The 17658-nt window shown below is 37.4% G+C and overlaps 1 pseudogene; it reads right to left on the reverse strand.

Moving 5' to 3' along the window:
- Nucleotides 1-2357: 2357 nt before the first annotated feature.
- On the reverse strand, nt 2358-3295 carry LOC113424036 (olfactory receptor 5BS1-like; annotated as a pseudogene).
- Nucleotides 3296-17658: the final 14363 nt, after the last annotated feature.

Consider the following 17658-nt stretch of genomic DNA (forward strand, 5'->3'; position numbering starts at 1 on the left):
GGTCCTTTACAGAGCTTGGATCATCAACAAGATCTTGACTATTCAGCTTGTATTTTATTTTCGGATTTTTTTGCCAATATGTAAGACAGAGCATTTATTTGTTGAGATTTGAAGTTGCCATTTGTTTGACCATTCTGATACATAGTCAAGATCTTTTTGAAGGGTAGCAGTATTGTCTGTGGTATTGAACAGCTTTACATCATCAGCGAAAAGAACGCAGTTGCTCTTAATATGATCACAGAGGTCATTTATGTAGAGTATGAAGAGAGTTGGTCCTAGAACACTGCCTTAGGGGAACACCACTATTGACAGGTACAGAATTTGATAGGACACTCCCAATTTTGACCATTTGTTGTCTGTTTGACAGGAATGCTTCTATCCAGTTATGCAATTGTCCAGAGATACCACAGGATTTTATTTTTAGAAGTAGTTTGTCATGTACCACCGAATCAAAGGCTTTACAGAAGTCTATGTAGATTGCGTCTATTGCTTTGCCCTGATCGAGTTGTGTCATCCATATGTTTTTGCAGTGTAAGAGTTGCAGATTACAGGATAGTTTTTTTCTGAAACCAAATTGTTTATTGGAGAGGAGGTTGTTTGTCTCTAAGTGGAGGATGATGGATTGGTTAATAATTGATTCCATGACTTTACAGGTGACACAGCATAAGGAGATTGGTTTGTAATTTTCAACTAGGCTGGGGTCTCCCTTTTTGAAGATGGGGATGACCGTGGCTTGTGACCATAGGTTAGGCAAAGAGCTGGTCCTGAAAGATTTTTCAAAGATTATGCTTAGAGGTTTGGCTATGGCAGTGGACAGCTTTTTTAAGAAGTAGGCACATATTCCATCCGGTCCAATAGATAGAGATGGTTTTAGATTGCGAAGTGCTTTTTCAACATTGTCTTCTGTAAAATCAATATGTATTAGATCATTATAGTTATCTGTGGTTTGGCTAGGAAATACTGGGCATGATCCATTGCTGTTTACAAATACTGAGTCGAAGAATGTGTTAAAGATGTTGGCTTTAATGGTGTTGTCGTTGCAGTCTTTACCATTAGGTCCTATCAGGGGTGGGATGGACCTTGAGTCTTTTAGTTTGTTGTTTACAAAATTGTAAAAAGCACAGGTGGAATTGGTGCTTAGAAGGTTTTCCTCTTGTTTAATGGGATAATTGGTGCATTCAGTCTTTATCTGGTGGCATACATTTTTGTATCGGCTTTTGAAATTGGCAACGTGACCAGAATTGTTTTTCCGCCAGAGTGATCTCTTTTTGGATTGAAGTTTCCTTATTGTTATGGGTAATCTGTTTTTTTGTTTTGTTTTGGGAGTTGTTGTTGGTACATATAGTTTGATAACTCTTTTGACTTCAAGTAAAAATATGTTGTAATGGTCTTCAACAGTATTGCATCCAGTGAATAGAGATTGCCAATCAAGGGATGAGAGATCGTTGTCTATAAGATCATAGTTGCCTTTTTTGAAGTTATAATTGGAGATTATGTCATTATGGTGGTTTTTGTGTTGGCGTATGTTGAGACAAAAGTCAATCATATTGTGGTCACTTCTGGAAAAGGGTTCTTTAGTTTGTATTCCGTAAATTAAATTCAAACTATTGCAGAAGATGAGATCGAGGCAGTTATTTAGTCTAGTGTTGTTGGTTACTAGTTGTTCCAGTCCCAGATTTGTAACAGCATTGTAGAAGGTTGCGTGTATGGTTTCAGTTGTACATTCATTTAGGGTCCAGTCAATATGAAGTAGATTGAAATCACCAAGAAAGATAAAAGGGTATGGGCAGGATGCTGCCCATGTTAGTAGTGTATTTAGCTTGTTTACATGTTCAATGTCATACCTCTAATACATGAATTTCTTTGCATGGTGGTACAATGCCTATGAGATTATCCTTCAGTTACAGTTCCAACAATTGTGAACTATGTATATGAACATTAAATGACAAGCCTCAGATTTTAATCAAAAGATAATAATAACATATTTCAATTTCTGTTAAATTTTCAACTGAAGTCTATACCTAAAAATGAACCAATGTAAAGTGTATTATAAAAATATATACAGAATGACTTGTTAGGTAATGGTATGGATATTTAAGGAAGAGACAAATTAAACTGGTTTAAATTACATAACTTTTCCGTATTAAAATATAGCAACCTTAAATATTTTGTTGGAGATCTATGGCTTTATACCAGGGACAAATGAAGATAAGAAATATTCTCACATTGCAGATATAAGTATCCTCTCATTTTTGTTAGTGGGGACTGGAGAGATAGGGAAATCATCTGGACATTTTCCTCCTAAGTTGGAACTAGAAGGGCTTTGGTGTTCAGAGTAACATGCTACCGATGATTTTTTATGGATTAGAAATGGGGTTATATTTTCCAAACAGTTTTACCAAAGCAGATTTGATCTCTTTGTTCTTAAGACTGTATATGATGGGATTTAACATTGGTGTTAGGATGCTGTACTGAATAGAAATCACTTTGTCCAAATCCATGAGTGATTCTAAACTTGGCTTCATATATCGGATGAAACCTGTAATGTAAAATAAGCCCACTACAATGAGGTGAGAACTGCAAGTATAAAACACTTTTTGCCTGCCTTCTGCTGAATTCATTTTCAGGATGGTTGAAATTATTTAAATGTAAGACACCAGGGTGAAAAGAAATGAACTCAAACCAAATATAAAGACAGAGATAAGAAGAACAATATAATTGATGATGTTCTTCTTACAAGACAAGGCCAAAAGTGAGGGAAGTTCACAGCTGTAATGTCTGATGGTATTGTCACTACAAAAATGCAGATTTAACAAAGGCAATGCATTTACCATACCATATAAGAAGCCCATTCCCCAGGATGTACCCACTAACTGTCTACATGTTTCTTTTGTTATATTTATGGTATAATGTAGTGGGTCACATATAGCAACATATCGGTCATAAGCCATTGCTGAGAGAATGAACACTTCTGCACAAACAGTTTGGAAAAGGAAGAAATTCTGTGCAATGCATCCTTCCCAAGAAATTGTTTTCTTCTTTGTTATGAGGTTTCCTAACAATTTTGGAACAGTAACTGATGAATAGCAGATACAAAAGCTAAATGTCTGAGAAAAAAGAATATGGGAGTCTGGAGGACAAATTCAATCCTGGTCACAAGTATAGTCACCATATTGCCTAAAAATGTCACTAAGAAGATGATTAGAAACAAGACAAAAAGAAAATATTGGAGATGAGGATTTTTTGAGAGTCCCAAGAGTATGAACTCTTTTATTTCAGTCTGATTTTCCATCTCAGATGATTCAAGAAAAATAAGATCTGTCCAAAATAAAAGCAGACAGAGAAATATTAATATATGATAAATATAATCAAATAAGAAATAAACAAAAAATGTAAATATCTATCTTTTTAAGATAGAACAGAATATTCCAGGGCACTGTGAAGAATAGATTACAAATGAGTTTGTTTAAGAAAAAAAAAATGAAATGAAATCACTGAATAGAAGGACAGTTTACTGGATTCTTTTTAGATATGTGATTTAACTGATTTTCCACTGTCATTCTCTTGTTAGTATGTTTACCCGATACAAAAATTAGGGTCAAAATTAGTTAAGGAATTCATGTATTCTGGGCAAACTACATTTTAGAAACTTTCCAGATATTGATGGATAATCTTCGGTGTAATATATTTTACTTGGTTTGACTTTAAAAATCACCCGAATGCTACAAGTAGTACAGAATGCAGCATGCTCATGATTTCAGTAACACCCAACTATGGAAACACCTTATAGCTGTACTATATAGGCTTTATATATTTATAGATGTAAATAAATAATAAATCTGGAAAAGTGCAAATTGCGACTTTCCTACAAGAATTATAGTTCTTGAGGTACAATTGAAGTACAATTCCAGGATAAGTTTACTTTTAATATAATACACTTGTTGCTGCCATAAAAACACTTACTGAATATTATTTTCCAAAATGATTTTTGATGTTTCTCCACTAATGCAGAATGCCATTGTCATGTCATTTCACAGATAGAAATAAAGTTAGTTCATTCCCAAAATTTATGGTATTATAATGATTATTAATTTCCATTTTTTTTAAAAAAAGTGACTTCTTATCATAGGGAATAAATTGATTTTGTTGCTTTCTTGCAAGCTGTAGAAAATATTTTGAAATGTAATAACCACTTATGCAGATCAACTATTCATATGTGGACCGACTACTTCATGATTTGGAGATAAACAGTAAAAAAAGGTTTTAATATAATCTGCATTCTTTAGAACAAGGTAGATTTGGGCATTTTTAGGTCATTGAAGAATTTTGCCTTAGGTAAAAATGATTTTTAATATTTTTATCAGAGCAAATACTTTCAGAAACAATATAAAACTTGAGAGAACTTTGAGAAAACTGCAGATATACATTTTAGCACCTTTTAAAGAGCATCTATATTTACACCTATATCTCTATCTATATTTACATCTACCAAGACAAATTCCTTGTGTGTCCAGTCACACTTGGCCAATAAGGTATTCTATTCTATTCTATTCTATTCTATTCTATTCTATTCTATTCTATTCTATTCTATTCTATTCTATTCTATTCTATTCTATTCTATTCTATTCTATTCTATTCTACCTAGATAGAAATCTTATATTCTTGTTTATCCTTTCCATGCACATTAAAGGCAAATGAAGACAGAATATACTGAATATTAATAAATAGGAAAAAGCAGACCAACCAAAATACAAGGGTTACAATTTGTAACAATTTCACAAAATCTGAAACAACTAATTGTACAAAGTAGCTTAAAACAACATAAACAAAGAACCAACTAATTGAGAATTGATTGGAAAAATATTTCAGGTAGAACATTAATGTTAGAGTAAATTTTCTAATGGTTTCTAGGAAAAAATAGTCTCATTAAAATGTGAGAATATAAAGATATGAAACTTACTCATATATCAATCTTGTTATATTTTGTTTCAAAGGTATAAGGTACTGGTGCTTCTTTTTTTAAATTATGCAGTCTTATAAAAATACAGGATATTTTCTTTTTCTTTTCATTTCTTAATATTATTTTAGGCCAACTGGGTGACACAGTGTTGTGCTGGTTTGGATCCTTTCTCCAGGGACATCCCAATTGATGTGGATAGTGAGTGAGAGGTCCAGTCCACAGCTGCTTCATTGTGGCATGCTTCAGGGCTCGGTATTTTCTCCGCTCTTTTTTACCAACTACATGATGCCCCCTGAGTAAGATCATTTTGCCACTATCTGACTGTCATATTTCTTATTTAGTTAGTTATTTTATTGTTTATTTTATTACTGTTCATCACACAATCAGCCAGATGTTCAGACTAGATTTGGCATTTTTATCTACCGTGTTTCTCATATAATAAGGCCAGGTCTTTTTTTTTTTTTTTTTGAGCCCTGAAAAAAGGGCTAGGCCGTCTTTTGGGTGGGCGGGCAGCAATGGCTTGGATGTTGACTTCAGCATTGGTGGGGAACTTCATATCAGGAGACCTTCCGCCACCATTGCTTTCCTTTCTCCCCATGCTGCCACAGCATTTGGAGCATTGCCGCGGCATTTGGTGCAGCCACGTGGCATTTGGTGCAGCCACGCAGGGCTAGCCAGGGCTCCTCCCTGCAACCGGAGCCTGGTGGAGACACTTGGTGGGGAGGCGCTTGTTGCCTTGGCCAGAGCTCTGCCACCAGGGAGGAGGGCTCACCTGTTAGCTGTGCTGGGTGCCCCAGACAAAGCTCTTCACACTCTGCCCGGTGCCAGGCAGGGATGGCAGCTGGGTGCTTCTCCTGGAGTCGGAGCGATCCTGCACTGCGGCCCCGAGAGATTCGCCTCCCCACATGGGGTCAGGTTGCCCTCTTGGGCAGGGGAGGCTTTGTTGTAGTAGGGCATCATTTTTAAAAGAATGGGCTTTGCCTTCGAACAATGCACAGGAAGGTGGCAACAGGAGTGCCTGAAGCCGAGTGTATCTGCCAGGCTCCAGTTTCAGGGAGTAGCCCTGGCCAGCCCCGCGTGGCTGTGCCAAACGCCATGTGGCTGCACCAAACACTGCGGCATTGCTCCAAACACTGTGGCGGCACAAGGAGAAGGGAAAGCAACGGTGGCAGAAGGTCTCCTGATACGAAGTGCCCCACCAACGCCGAGGTCAATGCGGGCAGCACCATATCCGGGTGTGCACCAAAAGTACTTGGGAGGTTGGGGGTGAGGCATGGCTGCCCGCAGGGTGCTCCTAACAGCAAGCCCCCCACCATTTCTCCCCATTTTTCATGTTTTAATAAAGGGCTTAATTTGGACAAAGGGGCTTAATTTCATTTTATGCCTATAAAACATTCTGGGACTTCCTATTGGGGGAGGCCGTATTGTCGGAGAAACACGGTACCTATTGAGTCTTTCCAAAGGAGTTTTATTATTTCAATGTTTTATTGACATTCAATGGTTTGTAAGTCACCCAGAATCAAGATCTGCGTTCTCTTCACTGATGATGTAAAGCTATTCAACACCACAGACAATACTGCTACCCTTCAAAAAGACCCTGACTATGTATCAGAATGGTCAAACAAATGGCAACTTCAAATCTCAACAAATAAATGCTCTGTCCTACATATTGGCAAAAAAATAATAATCAGAAAATAATATGCCACCAGACTCGAAATTCTAGACCTAGAAAACCTAGAACTACACCGCCTTTGGTCTGATCTAAGTATAGTGTATAAAATCATACATTGCAATGTCCCACCAGTCAATGAATACTTCAGCTTCAACCATACCAACACAAGAGCAAACAATAGATACAAACTCAAGGTTAATCGCACCAAACTTGATTGCAGGAAATACGACTTCAGCAAGAGTGGTCAGTGTCTGGGATACTCTACCTGACTCTGTGGTTTTTTTCCCCAAACCCCAAAAACTTTAATCTTAGACTGTCTACTATTGACCTCACCCCTTTCCTAAGAGGTCTGTAGGAGGGGTGCATAAGCACACCAACGTGCCTACCGTCCCTGTCCTATTGTTTCTTTTATATATTTTTTATTTTTCTTATATGTATACATGTATTCATAACTATGTTTTTACTTATACCTATTATCTTGTAAGCAATTGACAAATAAAAATAAAATAAAATAAATCTGGGTGTAGGCAAGACAGACAGCTCGTAAGACATCTAATAAATAAATAAAAATAGATCTCTTAGAAGTTTAGAAGCAGAAAATGTAGGAAGTTTCTTGATCTAATTCACAGGAGTAGAGTTTTGGCATGAAACAAATTGAAGCTTAATTTCATATTGATTGGATGATTGTTCTTCAAATCATCCTCACATCCTGTTTAAGTAAGAAGGAAATGTCTTGTTGATGTTGATATAATCCCAGAGGCAGGTCCTCTTGGTGATGATTCAATTCCTCTGGAAAAACCTTCCTAAAAATCTGCATAGTTACAACAGTTTTATTTTTCTTAAAATCTGTAACATCTTTTCTTCTTGAGGACTTTTGGTGCATGAGATATAATGGACACACTAGGTTACTAACATAACCTAGAATCAATACTCTTTGTGTTTTTGCTAATTATCTATAGCTTATCTCTTGTGGGAAACCTGATGATCATTATTATGGTGGTAATGGATTCATGTCTACAAACAGTCATGTATTTTTTTCATGGCAATCTATCAATGGCTGAAAACCACAGTGCCTAAGTTGCTGAAAAACCTACTTTTACAGAAGAGGGTGATTTCATTCCAGGGTGTATCACCCAATACCACTTTTTCTTTGCCTTTGGTGCCACTGAATTGTGCATACTCACCGTCATGGCATATGACAGATACTTTGCAATCTGCAGTCTGTTACTTTATTCCACCATCATGAATTCTAAGACTTGTAAAAATGTCACTATAGTGTGTTGGCTTGTGGATTTCATGTGTCCCGTTTTACCTGCAATTATGTTAGGTCAAATATCATTTTGTAGCCCTAATAGAATCAACCATTTCTTCTGTGATGCTGGGCAGATATTTTGCCTGGCATGTACTGATACATACGCCATCCAAATAGTGGGATATGGCTTGAGTTCTGTCCTTGTAACATTTGCTGTTTTATTCATTCTCATTTCTTATAAGCAAATTATCATTACAATTCTGAAAATGTCTTGTGCAGATGCCCAAAGAAGACATTCTCTACTTGTGCCTCTCAACTGTCAGATGTCACCATCCATTTTGGGACTCTTATTTTAATGTATGTGCAACCAGGAGTGAAATACAAATCAAATGTGAATAGTAGTGGCCGTCTTTTATTCAATGAGAACTCCTCTCTTGAATCCTATAATACACACTCTTAGAAATAAGGATATAAAAGAAATAGATCCTAAAGTTCCATTAAAGCCCCTGGCAAAATTCAGCTGTGTGGGAAGGATTCCAAGGTTGATTTGTTCATAATGGTTGTCGTATTTTGTAATAATACTCCTAACACATGAGTTCTCTGCACACAAACTGCTTTATTTTTCTTAACTCCTCCCTTCCAGTTCCTTCATACTGTGTCACCTCAAAATATGTCCCTCAGGAGTTCCGGTTTGTCAGGCTTCGGAGGCGGCAGGAATTCGTGTTTGTGCGCGATCCCTGCCGCTCGCTCCCAGTGCCTTCGATCAATTGGATTGGGAGGCTATAGTTATCCTGTAGGGATAACTGAAGAGAGAGAGATCCGGGCAGGGGTCTGGGGATATCGCACCCCCCTTCCCCAGCCGGCTTAACTCCCTTTTCCAAAGGTGGTGGAGCGGCGGTCAGCAATGGCTGCCACAAAGAACCTCTCAGCCGGACAAGTTTTGTGCAGGAGGAAGTGAAGAAAGTGAAAGCTTTTGGCTGAACCGGGATGACAATCAACATCTGAATACCCTGGAACTTTGGCTCTTTAAGTGATATATTGTTTCCCAGAAGATCGTAAAGCTGCGGTTGAAAGTGAAAGGGAAAACTTTTTTTTTCTCCTCACTCTCCTTCCCTACGGAGACAGCAGATGGAAATCGGAAATACCGCTTTGGCAGCAGAAGATACTAACTTTGAAAATTAAAGCCAAGGGGACATTAGATTTCTAAACACTGACATTTAAAAATTAAAATGTTTTTGCTTTAAGTGGGAAGGAAGAGAGGTAAATGATTTATTCAAGATTTGTTGAAGGAGATTGCTTGGAGTTTTATAAGATCAGAGATTAAATTGCAACAAAACTTCCAAAAATACCTTGGAATTGTGTAATTGAATTCTACCCCAGGAAGAGAAAGTAGAAGAAAGTGCTAAATGAAACAGACTGTGCTGTTTGTGCTGACTTTGATTGCTTGATGACTTTGGGACTTTTGTGAACTATCTTTTGAAAGATCAAGAAAACATTTGGACTGTTTAATTTTTTTTTTACAATGATATCTTTTGAAGAACTGAAAATGCAATTTGAAAAGTTAAAAGAGGAGGAAGAAGAAGGCAAGGGCTCCTTTGAATCTATTTTTCGTTTCTTAGAAATGGCAATTTCTACTTATCAGGAAATGCAACAAGATGCAAGAAGGCTGGGATGATGAAGAAGAAGCCACCTTTAATGGACATTTGATTTTAATTGAGAAAGAAAAGGGTAAAAAGGAAAAGAAAATGGAGAATTTAAGTTCTAAAAAAACAACCAAGAAAGATAAAAATAAGGTGAAAAATTGATATAATGTCAGAAAGCAACAGAAAAGAGGAATACAACAGAGGGGAGACTAAAAGGCTGGAGATTGAGAGGGGGGTTAAAAGGCTAGATTTGACAAGGAAGGAAGGGAAAAAGTGAAGGGAAGTTATAAAGGCTTAAAACAAGATGTTAATAAACAGGTTTTTCAGAGATAAAGGGTAAAATATAATCTAAAGAGATTCTGCAAAAGTACATAAGATTGTATTGTAGTATTTGTGTTTGAAATAGAGTTAGAAAATTGGAATAACATATGTGTTAATAGAATATTGTAGGGAATGTGTAAAATGTCTAAGATTTAATTAATAGAGTTTAATTAATTAATTTGTTATGGAACATTATTTTTAATATACTATAAGCTCATTATGTTTTTATTTTAAAATGTTATGTAGAATGTACTAAGCAGAATCAGAATAGAAATTATGTCTTATTTTAAGTGTTAAATTTGGGGGAAAGATAGAAAGGTGTCATACTTCAACCAGTGATTACAGGAAAAAGTTTGTGTTAAAGAGAAAAGATAAATAGATAATTGAAAAAGAACGGACAAAAGATACAAGTATAATGATTTAAATTGAGATTAAATAAATAAAATAGAAATAAGAGAGTGAAAAGAGGGGAGAAGACATATGGAAAATATAGAATGTTAAATAAGATATGAAATAGTATATAAGGTGAGCATGAATTTGATTTATGTCTGTACAAAAAGATGTAACCCAGGGTTAAGCCGCTTTCTAAAAAGAAGTTTTATGTTTTTATGTTATGTATTTTGTTTGTTTATGTTTGTTCATTGAGGATTAATGATGTTGGATAAGAACATATGAAACAGTAATAATATGAAATATAGTAATATGAAATAGATGAAAGTATAAGTTTAATGAATAAAATTGAACAGAAATAAAGGAAGAAACAGTGAGAAGTTGGAAAAGAGTAATAAGAAATGAAGTTGAATATATAAGATGCATATTAAATTGTGTGTGGAAACGCGATAATTTAGAATTATGTTGTATTTAAATAAGATGTTTTATTTGTTTTGTTAAGCAGTTTTTAGAAAAGATGTTCTATGTTCTTATGTTTTATGTTTTGTTTGTCTGTGTATTGTCTTTGAAAATTAATAAAATTTGTTGTTTTTTTTTAAAAAAAATGTCCCTCAGTACTCTCTGTCTAACATTGGTTCCTCTTCACAGTTAAACATCAACATGTTCCATTTACCCTACACCACATCCCCCTTTTCTAGAGAACAAAGGGTAGACTACCTTTGTCTCACCAGACCTTAGAGGATTATTCTGCCTCTTTTGTTGAAGGTCTGTTCCTATCTAAATCCTGTAGGGAAGAAAATGTTATCATATAACTATTTACTAATCCAATACACCTAACTGTGTTTAAACTATTCTGCTTCTCAGATTTCTTACTGGACTACACATCAACATTAACTCTTTTTCACTTTCTCAGTTCACAGATTCAGTCTCTCTGGTTTAACTATAGCTCTCCCAGACCTTGTCCTTGGGGTAGCTGTCACACTAGGAAAGTTTTTAAGTATTTTCCCAGGTGATGTAGAAACTTGTTCACTGTTTGTCTCTGGCAACTCCTGCTGCTCCACCGCTCCTCCTTCACTTGCATGTGTGTGTAAGGGTATCAAGTGCTGATGATTGCGTCTCACCACACCTTTAGGTACATCCACCAGATATGACCTTGGACTCATGTGATTCTGCAGCACAGTCCAAGATTCTTTTGTAGCAGTGACCCATACATGCTCTCCTGGTACCAAATCACTAAGAGGTTTTGCATGATGTCTCCTGTTGTAGTATTCAGTATTCAATTTCCTCTTCTCTCTCTCTTTACGAGCAAAATGGTCAACATCTGGCAATGCTGGGTCTAGCTGAGAGGGAAGAGTTGGCACAGTGGTACAAAGACATCGCCTCATAAGCAGTTGAGTTGGATTGAACCCACTCTGTAGAGGGGTAGCTCTGTAGGCAAGCAGGGCCAGATAAGGGTCGCTAGCCTTTTTCAAGAGACTTTTCACTGTCTGAACTGCACGTCCAGCTTCTCTGTTACTTAGTGGAAACTTTGGACTGCTGGTAACGTGTTTGAACCCATATGTGGATGCAAAATGAGAGAAATTTTGACCAGAAAACTGTGGTCCATTGTCTGACATCAACTCCTCTGGAATCCCATGCTGGGCAAAGATTGACTTCAGATGGACAATGACATCAGTTGACTTAATGATTGATAGCAGTGCAATCTCGACATATCTGGAGAAATAGTCTATCACAACTAAGTATGTTTTCCTTCCAAGTACAAACATGTCAGTCCCAAACTTTTGCCATGGTCTTTCAGGGCACTCAGATGTCATGAGTGGCTCTTTAGGATTCTGATGCTCTTGAATACATGTCCTGCATTTGAGCACCATTTCACTGACCTGCTGACTGAGTCCTGGCCACCACACAGACTGACGAGCCCATTCTTTGCATTTCACCACCCCTTGATGTCCTTCGTGCAGCCTCTCCAACACCTCATTCCTCAGAGTGGATGGGATCACAAGCCTAGTGTCTTTCAATAGTAATCCATCTTGTACAGTAAGTGTAGCTCGTTCTGGCCAGTATCCTCTCAGTGCAGGTTCCTGTTTTGCATGCACTAGCCATCCATCTGCACACAATTTCATGACTTGAGAGCAAATACTATCAGCTTGCAACTGCTCTTTTATGATTTCCATATATGTGTGGCTAACAGGCAAGGTGTCTACTACACAGTCCACATATATGTTAGTGCTTTCCATTAGCTCCAGTTCTGCTTTGGACATGTGAGAGTCCATAGGTGAATGTGACAATGTGTCTGCTGTCCAAAGTGACTTTCCAGGCACATGCACAATGTAGTAAGAGTAATGCACGAGCCTCATCCTGAATCGCTGAATTCTCAAGGGTAGAAGATCTAGTGCTTGGTCTCCAAACAAACTGGCAATTGGTTTGTGGTCAGTCTCCAGGCAGAAATGCTTTCTTAGGAAGAAATCCTGAAATCTTTCACATGCCCAGGTTAGAGCCAGGCCTTCTTTTTCCACCTGTGCATAGTGTTGTTCAGTTGGAGTGAGTGAACGTGATGCGTAAGCCACAGGCTTCCATTTATCTCCCCACTCTTGAAGAAGAATGGAGCCCAAGCCATATGACAATGCATCCACTGACACTTTCATCACATTGTTCGGATCATACATGGCCAGCACCGGAGGGGAAGACAAAGCATCTTTCAATCGCTTAAATGCCCTGACCTGTTCCACATCCCAAACCCAACTGTTTTTCTTAGAAAGGAGATCACGAAGTGGCTTGTCTTTTTCTGCCAACTGAGGGATGAACTTCCCCAGCTGGTTTACCATGCCAAGAAAACTCCTCAGTTCGTTCACACTAGAGGGCTCCTTAATAGCTCTGATAGCCTCTGTTTTCCTTGGGTCAGGTCGTATCCCTGCATCAGAGATGATGTGACCCAAAAAGACCACCTCACTCCTGGAGAGTTCATACTTATTCACGTTCAGAGTGATTCCCGCCTTTTCCAGTTTTTTTAGCACTGCATGGAGTCGATTGTCATGTTCTTCTTGGTCCCGTTCCCATACCAGTAGATCATCAATATGGCAAACTATACCTTCCAGCCCCTGTGTAACTTCTGCCATCATACATTGGAAATGTTCGGGTGCTGGGGCAATGCCAAATGGAAGATAGTTAAAGTGGAAACGCCCGAAGGGTGTAATGAATGTGGTACACTTTGCTGAATCCTCGGTGAGGGGTATCTGCCAAAACCCCATGTTGGCGTCTAATTTACTGAATATTTTAGCACCAGCCAGTGTTCCAAGACTCTGTTCTACTGATGGTAAAATGTATTTTTCACAGCACACATACTTGTTCAAGCCAGTCAGGTCCACAAACAGACGCACCTTTTTGCTGTCCTTCTTGGGAACCACTACCATGCCTGCACACCAGTCTGTAGGCTCTTCCACACGAGTGATTACTCCCAAGTTTTCCATGCATTGAAGCTCATCTTTGACTTTCCCCATCAATGGTAGGGGAATCCTCCTTGGGGTTTTCAAAGAGAAAGGCACAGCATCGGGTTTGAGCTTAATACAATAAGGTTGTCAAACCTCCCCTAGGCCACTGCATAACTTAGGGTAGCTTGATTTCAGGTTTTCCATGTCAATAGTGTCCACACGAACCAACAGATCAAGAGCTACAATAGCTGGCAGTCCCAGCAAAGGCATATTCAGGTTTTTGACCACATACACCTTCTCTGTAATTTGTTTTGCTCTTTTCTTTAGCTGTAGTTTGGCAAACCCCATCACTTCCAGTGGAATTCTCCCTGGATCCAGTAAAGGTCTCTCTGCTTTTTGCAGCACTGGCACCTGTGTGTTGTGAAAAATGTTGGCGAAATTCTTCTGTGAAACAACAGTGACATCTGCTCCAGTATCCAACTTGAACGTGATGTTTTTATCCATCATTCTGATTTCCACAGTCCATGGATCAGCATGTGATGTCACAGAGCCGAGAAAGAAGCTTCTCTCCTCTTCCTCAATGCCATGCACCGCCTTGCTTGCAAAACATACACGTTGATAGTGACCCTTTTCCCCACATGTATGGCATTTAGCATCCTTAGCAGGACATTCCTGTCTAGAGTGAAGCATGCCACCGCATTTGTGACACTGGGGGTCTTTAGTGTTTTTGTTCTGCCTGCTTTGAGGCTTTGCTCCATCATTCTTTGATCTGCTGAATTTTTGCTTTTCTTTCTGATGCCTGCCTTTAAACAGTCTGTCCAAAGAGTTCACATCCTTTAGGTTTACAGCACTAGCATCACTTCTCAATGTGGTTTGCTGTTTCTTAATCTCCTCTGATTGTCTTGCCATATTAATAGCTTTATCCAGGTCTAGGTCTTTTCCATTTGCATGTATTCTGATAGCTGTGTATCGACCAAGCCTACTACAATCCTGTCTCTGATGAGCTCGTCATGTAGTGCTCCATAGTTACAGTGTTCTGCTAATACATACAGCGCTGTGACAAATGCATCTACTGTCTCATTTGCTTCTTGTTTGCGCATATTAAATCTTGCACGCTCATATACAAAGAATGACTGAAAGCCATCTCTTACTTTAGTATACTGATGCTGATCAGCTTCACTGAGTTTCAGGCCATGCAGAACATCATCTGCTTCGTCTCCCATACAGTAAATCAAAGTATTCACCTGATTTTCTTTGGAGCTTATTGCGAGATTGCTTGCTTGCCTAAATCTCTCAAATCACCGTATCCATTTTGTCCACTCATTTGGTTTGGTAAAATCAAAGGGCTCCAGTGGTTGGATGTTAAAAGTAGTGCTGGGTGTGCTAGCCATTCTGCTAACTCCTTCCTCATTCTGCTCATCCCCACTGCCGCTCATTTTCCTCTTTTGGATAGACCTCATTGTTCCGTTACCGTGTTACAGAACTTCTGACACCATGTCGTATTTTGTAATAATACTCCTAACACGTGAGTTCTCTACAAACAAATTGCTTTATTTTTCTTAACTCCTCCCTTCCAGTTCCTTCATACTGTGTCACCTCAAAATATGTCCCTCACTACTCTCTGTCTAACATTGGTTCCTCTTCACAGTTAAACATCAACAGGTTCCATTTACCCTACACCACAATGTTGACTGAAATCATACTGAAGAGAATCAAATGGTATGATTGCCATATCTTCTTTTAATGATATACAATGATAGCTGTCACTTGAATAGTAATAAACATTAGCTTTATCAATGTTTTCACTGCATGTATAGAATATAACAACCTGTATGACAGGGAAAGACTGTATGCTTTAGGTTTGTAATTTTCCTGGAAATACTTCTATTTTCATGGGTAAAGACATATGGTACTTTTATTATGTTAGAAAATACAGTCTCTTCCTAATTTTTTTTTAGTATATCAGTTATACTATTATATTATTTAGTATATTATTTTATCTGTATACTTTGCACAATTAAATTATGAAAGATAAAAGAATAGAAAATTTGAATTTTTAATTACTAGAAAATCAAACTCAGTTGGATATAACACATTGCTCTTATGGAAACAATTTATTATGATAGTTTCAATGCTTACTTATTTGTTTGCTATAGAAAGGGTGAGTAGACTTTACAATATGTCTTGTGACAATATAGACCTTAAATGATATTAAATTAAATTTTGATATTGAAAAGTTATGTTCTTCACTGGTGACTGATAATCAAAAAAGTTAGTTATATCCTGAGAGCTACAGAAATATTCAGATGTGTGTCTAGTCTATTATTGCTGCAAAAGTATTCCACTCTTCAACAGGAATCACACTGTTTTAGACAACAACTTTAGGATTTGAGTTCCTCATACATCAGTGTACCATAAACATCACATTACCTGCAAAATTTTAGTCAATTTCAATGCTGCTGTAATTAATGTTCATTATGGTTCTTCATGTTAAATATTACTAGGACACTAAAAGATGTGTGTGTGTGTGTGTGTTATCATAAACATTTATTTTAAAGGTTGTAATGATATATTCAATATAAAAAAGGAAAATGATTTTGAAATTTAGTTTTGGATTATAGATGGACTAATCATGGGATTTTTAGTTGAAATAAACATTTTTCTGCTATTTTCTATATTGAAAAAAATTGGTGTTAATGTTAAAAGGTTGTTCAATTTCTTTGACAATAAAGTGTCATTGTTTTGTATTACTTCAAAGATGGTTTAAAATATATTTTTGATAAATGTGTTTCAATATACTGCAATGTTTTATTGAAGCTGAATGTTAGTTTAATGGTTCTTGTATAACATACAATAATTTTGTGTTTCCCAAATTGATTTTTCTACATAATCCACTATTTAATTTAAAGAACGCACAGAACAAGAAATATAGAATTTACCAAAGGAAATTCTATGTCAAATAGTTACTTTAAATTAGTGCTTTACTTTGACTTACACAGCATTCTAGATACAAAAGGGTAGTTGGCATATGTGCATATCATCTTCCACAAAATCTAAGTTGCAGATTTATGGATTCAGATGATATGTTTCAATGGCTTTCATCACTTCACCAGAAAGTCCTTCCTACTGAGCTATAAATTAGAAGCAGCTTTATAGAAAATTTGGTCATGCATGTCAGAATTTTTTTTTTAAAAAAAAATAACAGTGGTGCAAGAGATCTGAATCTGACAATAGTAATATTACAACACTGGGGAAGGTGTTGAGAGACAGTAGATCTGTAGTTTGAAGTTCTGGAAGAAGTTGATTATTTGCACTCACTGCCACTATTGAGACAGCATTGATTGGGGTAACCTTTGATGGATTTTGGGTGGGTGTAGTGTATCCATCCCGATTTTCCTTGATCTCTCAGAGAGTTTCAATATAATTAATCATGGTATTTGAAGCTGAATGGTTTCATATTTAAATTTGGGGCAGCCTATTGCTGTGCCAGAATGGTTTTTTCTTCATCCTGATTGGTTGGGAGTCTTGGTCTGTGTTTATTGGTCTTGGAGTTTGCTGTGTTCTGCTTGATTGGTGTTTCTAATATCTTCTGTCTGTTCTTTGGCTCTTGTTGTATCTTGATTGGCTGGCAACATTGTATTACTTTATTGGAGGCCTTTAGTGCAGCTTGGCTCCCGGTAAATGGATGGCTATCATTAGTTAGGAAGCTAGGTTTCATCTGGGTGCCTGGTTGGGGTGTGTTTGAGCTGGAGGTATCAGAGGGGATCTGTTTGTGCCCAGGTGTTTGCCTGGCTTGTGGTGTGGAGATTTTTTTGTTTGTGAGTGCAGGCTTCCAAATGATTGACAGTCTGGTGGAATCATCTCTTCTATTCATGCTTTCAGGTCTTTTTTCAATCTCTATGGCTTCTCTGATGATTCTGTGGCTGGGGTTTTCTATAGTGGCTAGGGTTTTGGTGCCATTGAAGTTGATGCTATGACCTGTGGCTTCCATG

This window comes from Notechis scutatus, chromosome Z (assembly GCF_049901735.1).
Source record: "Notechis scutatus isolate UNSWTSFEM ecotype Mainland chromosome Z, rNotScu1.2, whole genome shotgun sequence".
In the NCBI taxonomy this organism is placed as follows: Eukaryota; Metazoa; Chordata; class Lepidosauria; order Squamata; family Elapidae; genus Notechis; species Notechis scutatus.